The sequence below is a fragment of the Suncus etruscus genome, chromosome X, assembly GCF_024139225.1.
Source record: "Suncus etruscus isolate mSunEtr1 chromosome X, mSunEtr1.pri.cur, whole genome shotgun sequence".
Lineage (NCBI taxonomy): Eukaryota > Metazoa > Chordata > Mammalia > Eulipotyphla > Soricidae > Suncus > Suncus etruscus.
The window spans coordinates 77,955,317-77,961,690 of NC_064868.1; the positions used below are offsets into that span (position 1 = coordinate 77,955,317).

Sequence of the window (6,374 nt, forward strand, 5' to 3'; positions counted from 1 at the left end):
AAACGCCCAAACAGGGAGGAACCCGCTGCCACCTCTGAACTCCATTTTAAGGGGCTATAGCAGACCATAGCTGTAGGTGTTGAGACCAACCTCAGCCCAGAAGCCCTTGCTGTAGCTGTGTAAGCAGAGGTAATCTGGAAAGTCCAAGCAGGGAGGAGCCAGAGGAGCACAGAAGCTCCACTTTGCTGTCTCTTGAATCTTCTAGTCCATTAAACCCACCACAACAGGCAGTAAAAGCCAAACTACAAGCAATGAAAAACAATGCAGGACAAAAGCATTCATTGAGAATGAAGATGGCAGCTCTGATGACTCAAAAAGTACCAACCACTTAGTTAGCCTATCAGATAAATAGTTTAGAGTAGAAATGTGGAGGATGCTCAGAGAACTCAAAAAAAAAGCATAGTTCGAGCAGAAGAGAACAAAAACATAGAAATCAGAAGAGTCCAAATTGAAATAACAGGACTGAAAAACTTGGTAGATGAAATGAAAAACTCAATGGAAAGCCTTTCCAACAGAGGACAGAATCAGTGAGCTATAAGATGAGATGCAGAGCAACTACATACAGCAGAAGTGACTAGAAAATAACCTTAAAACAAATAATCTGACAATGCAAAATATACCAAAGAATGTGAACAAATGAAAACAGAAGTGCTTGACAATTCAATAGAAACAACGTAAGAATCATTTGAGTCCAAGAGATCCTGGAATAAAATACCCAGAAAGAACCAACAGTCAAAAGCATCATTACAGAAAATCTCCCAGAGCTAAAGATGGCATACAACCAAATCCTGAATGTTCAAAGAGTACCAGCTAAAAGAGACTCTAAGAAAAGCAACCCAAGACACATTCTAGTCAAGATGATGAGTCCCACAGATAGGGATAGAACACTGAAAACAACAAGATAAAAATGGAAATTACATTAAAAGTAACATCCTTAAGATTTACAGCAGATCTGTCACAAGAAACCCTTATGGCCAGATGGCAGTGGTGGGATATAGTGATAAAAATCAATAAAATGAATGCTTCGCCTAAAATACTGCACCCAGACACACACAATTTCAGGTTTAAAGGAAGTATAACTAGCTTCATGGATAGGCAGCAGCTCAGAAAGTTTAAAGACTCAAAACCAGCCTTAAAAGAAAAACTGAAAGGTCAACTTTAAAACAAGACAGACCAACAGATACAACAAACTTCTACACAAAGATGGCACTAAATCCCATGACAATTATTTCTCTCAACATCAATAAACAAAATGCACCTGATAAGAGTTACAGAGTGGCAAAATGGATCAAAAAGATGAATCCAACAGTCTGCTACCTATAAGAAACACATCTGAATAGTCAGAACAAACATAGACTCAGAATCAAAGGTTGGAGGAAATTTAACCAAGCAAACAGCTCCCTAAAATAGCTGAAGTGCCTATATTAATATCATATGACACAAATTTTAGACTCAGAAAAGTTATAAGGGACAAAGATGGACATTTCATACTACTCAAAGGATATGTGTAACAGAAAGAAATCATTCTCCTAAACATATAGGCACCCAATGAGTGCCCATCAAAATAGAAGTTGACAAATCTAAAAGAAAATATCAATAGCAGCATAATAATAGTGAGAGACCTCAAAACTGCCCTGTCATCCCTTGATAGGTCAACCACGCTGAAAACCAACATGAATATATTAGCCCTTAGAAGAGAAATGGAAGAAAGTGGCCTAGGTAGATATATAGGGCACCCAATCCCCAGATAACTGGATACAGAATTTTCTCCAATGCACATGGGTCATTTTTCAGGATAGATCACATGCTGGCCCAAAAAACATATCGCCATAAAGTCGAGAGGATAGAAATTGTACAGACTACCTTTTCAGATCAAAGAACACTGAAATTTGAAGTGAATTAAAAAGGCACACAGAAGAAAAACTTTAACGCCTGGAAATTCAACAGCACACTGCTGAACCAGTGGGTCAAAGATGAAATCAAAACATTCCTGGAAATAAATCACAATAAAGCACAAATTATCACAATTTATGTGACACAGGAAAAGCAGTACTAAGATGAAAATGTATAGCTTTGCAAGCACACATCAGAAAGAAAGAAGGAGCCTACATAAAATGCTTATTGACACAGCTTATAAAACTAAAAATATGATCAACAAAAGGAATCAAAACTAGGTAGGCAGAAGGAAATGACAAGGCTTAGAGTAGAAATCAATGAAGTGGAACTCAAAAAAATATTAAAGATCAACAAAAGTAAGAGTCAGTTCTTTGAAAAAATAAACAAGATTGATAAACCAGTAGCAAAGCTCACAAAAAAGGGAGAGACAGAAACTTAATAAACTGGATTAGAAATGAAAAGGGTAAGGTCATTAAAGATACTGAAGAGATTCATAGGTAATCAGAGACTACTTTGAAAAACTATGCCATGAAGCATTAGAACATGGAAGAAATGAATAAAATTTTGGACTCTTATAATCTTCCATAGTTTAACCAGGTTGATATAATATATCTAAAAAGAACAATAACTATTAAATAAATTAAAATTAAAAATCTTTCCAGAAACAAAACCTCAGGCACAGATGGATTCACTAAAATTCTTTCAAACCTTTCAAGAGGAACTACTACCAATCTTTTTCAGGCTCTTTCATAAATTGAAGAATCAGGAACAATCCCAAATAGTTTTTATAAAACTACCATCACCCCTATACCAAAACCAGACAAAGATGTTGCAAGAAAAGAAAACCACAGACCAATAGCCCTTATGATACAGATGCAAAGATCCTCAACAATATTCTGCCAAATAGGATCCAGTTCTTCATTCATTCCAGGAATGCAAGGATGGTTTAAATGTGGTAAATGCAAGGATGATTTATAGGTGGTAAATCTATAAACATTATATACCATATCAACAAAAATAAAAATAAAACCATATTATCATACTAATAGATGCAGAAAAAGCATTCAATAAGGCCCAGCATTCATTATTGATATAAACTCTCATCAAGATGGTAATGGAAGGAATTATTATCAATATAGTGAAGGCCATCCACCACAAGCCAATGTCAAATATTTCTCTAAAACCTGGTGCAATACAAGGCTGCCCTCTCTTGCCATTCTTATATATCATAGTGCTGGAAGTTCTTGCCATAGCTATTATGCAAGAAAAATATATCAAGGGCATCCAGATAGAAAAGGAAGAATTCAAGCTCTCACTGTTTGCAGATGACTTGATACTGTATTTAGAAAACCCTAAAGACTCTTCCAAAAAGGCTCTAGAAAAAATAGATTCATATAGCAAAGTTTCAGGCTATAAAATTAACATGCAAATATCAATGGCCTTCTTGTACACTAATAATGATAGAGAAGAAATGGACATTAAAAAACATTCCCGGGGCCGTAGCGATAGCATGGAGGTAAGGCATTTGCCTTTCATGCAGGTCATTGGTTCGAATCCTGGCATAACATATGGTCCCGTGAGCCTGCCAGGAGCGATTTCTGAGCATGGAGCCAGGAGTAACCCCTGAGCGCTGCCGGGTGTGACCCCAAAACAAAAAAAAATCCCATTCACTTTAGTGTCACACAAACTCAAATATCTTGGATTCAACTTAACTAAAGAGGTAAAATACCTGTACCCATACAAAGAAAACTATAAAATCCTGTTTCAAGAAATGAAAGTGGGCAGATGGAAATGGAGACACATATCCCACTCATGGATTGGCAATAATTAAATAATTAAATATTTAAAATGGCAATAATTTCCAAAGTATTGTACAGATTTATTGCAATTTTTCTAAGAATCCCATGACATTCTTCAAAGAAGCTGATCAAACACTTCTAAAATTTCTTTGGAACAATAACCACCCACGAGTAGCTAAAGCAACCCTTGGGAAAAGGAATATGGGAGGCATCACTTTCACCAATTTTAAACTGTATTACAAAACTATAGTCATTAAAACAGCACATAGTGGAATAAAGACAGACCCTCAGATCAGTGGAATAGACTTGAGTATTTGGAGAATGCTCCCAGACATACAATCTGTTAATCTTTGATAGAGTGGCAATAAATGCAAAATGGAGCAAGGAAAGCTTCTTCAACAAGTGGTATTGAGACAACTGGTCAGTCATTTACCAGAAAGTGACCTCACACCTCCATCTAACACCATGCACAAAGGTCAAATGCAAATGGACTAATGTCTTTGATATCAGACCCCCATAAGGTACATTGAACCACACGTAGGTAAAACATTCCATGACATTGAGACTAAAGGCATCTTCAAGAAGGGAAACAGCAATCTCCAAATAAGTGGAGACAGATAAACAGATGTAATTATATTAAGCTGAGAAGCTTCTGCACCTCAAAGGAAATAGTGCCTCGGATACAAAAACTACCCACAGAATGGGAGAAACTATTTACCCAATACCTATCAGATAAGGGGCTAATATCTAAGATATACAAGTTCCTGACAGAACTTAACAAGAAAAAGACATCTAACGCCATCAAAAATGGGAGAAGAAATGAACAATTTCTCAAAGAAGAAATACAAATGGCCAAAGGCACAAGAAAAATGTTCCACATCACTAATCATCAGGGAACTGCAAATCAAAACAACGAGGTACCATCTCATGCCACAGAGATTGACACACATCACAAAGAACAAGAAAAATCAGTGCTACTGGGGATGTAGGGACAAAGGAACTTTTATTAACTGCTGGTTGGAATGCCATCTAGTCCAGCCTTTATGAAAACTAATACAATGATTCCTCAAAAAACTGGAAATTGAGCTCCCATATGATCCAGCTTTATGACTCCTAGGATATACCCTAGTAACACAAAAAAAAATACAAAAATTCCTTCCTCACACCTATATTCATTGCAGCACTATTTACAATACCCAGACTCTGGAAATAACCAATGTGCCCTTCAACAGATGAATGGCTAAAGAAACTGTACATATACACAATGGAATATTATGCAGCCACAGAGAGAGATGAAGTCATAAAATTTTCCTATACTCGGATGTACATGGAATTTATGATGCTTAGTGAAATATGCCAGAGGGATAGGGATAGACACAGAATAGCCTCACTTATCTATGAGTTTTTTAAAAAAGTATAAGATATTATTGTAATAATCCCCAGAGACGAGGGCCATAAGGATTGGCTCATGATGTGAATGAAGCTCACAACAAGGAGAGGTGAGTGTATTTAGAGAAATAACTACAGTATAACTATCATGACAATGTTAATGAGTGAGAAAAGTAGAATACCTGTCTCAAATACAGCCAGAATGTGATGGAGTAGGGAAATGGAGCATTGGTGGTGGGAATATTGCACTGGTGAAGGGAGTTGTTCTTTTTATGAATGAAACCCAACTACAATCAATTTTGTAATTATGGTGCTTAAGTAAAGATATTATTAAAAATAAATAAAGAAACCAAGAAAAACGTCCAATGCCATTTCTCATAGAAACTGATAAATCATCTTTTTTTTCTTGCAGGGGAGACTGCGCATGCAGTGCCCCACTATCATAAATTGCGCAGTCGAGTTTCCCACATTTGGGGAAATCGCAGGGATCAACATGCCCGGAATGCAATAGGAGAGCCTCACCCTGGGGAAACCACTTTCGTGATCATGGAATCGCCCCGGCCAGGTAAGTATAAATCATCTTAAAATATATGTGACACCATGTAATACCATCCCTTATGCATGGTTTTCTCTCAAATGCTACTTCCTATTTATGTCTTCATTGAATACCAGGCAGACTAAATGGTCTTTTGTCACAGATTTCATTATGTTTTAAACATTTGTTCACTTTCCAGAAGAAAAGGCATTGGAATTTTAATTGAAACGTCATCGAATTTGTAGGTTGCTGTGGGTACAGCGGATATCTTAATATTCTTTAATTCGATCCATGATTATGAACTATCTTTCCATGGCAGGCTAGAATTCTCAAGGCACACACATTGTCAGTATGAAAGCTGATACAGAGTATTGCACTAATATTAGAACTGTCACTCAACCCAATTAAGAACTGTAGATGCAAAGTCACATGTCTAAACTGAGCAAAGTGAAGTAATTTGTTTATGAAGACAACACAACAGGTTTTCATTCCTGGCGGCCTACCATCTTTCTATCTTGCAGCCATTGACTGAGTGTGTATATATACACCGGTTGAGATGGTAGATTGTACAGCAGTTAGAGCACACTCATGCACTTAATCTGGGTTTGATTCCTGGCACTACTTTCTCCCACCAACCCTCGACATTCCAGAATATAGCTTCGAAAGCCTTCAAGTAGCACAGACCGTGGCCCTGGAGACTCAAGCACCACAGAGATGGCCAAATATCTCTGGCACTGCAGAGCCCCAGCAAATAT

At 37.1% G+C, this 6,374-nt stretch overlaps 1 non-coding gene across 1 annotated transcript; it reads right to left on the bottom strand.

The window, feature by feature from the left end:
* Positions 1-5,495: 5,495 nt before the first annotated feature.
* On the bottom strand, positions 5,496-5,657 carry LOC125999960 (U1 spliceosomal RNA). The gene has a single exon (XR_007492382.1). It is a non-coding gene; the product is annotated as a U1 spliceosomal RNA (small nuclear RNA).
* Positions 5,658-6,374: the final 717 nt, after the last annotated feature.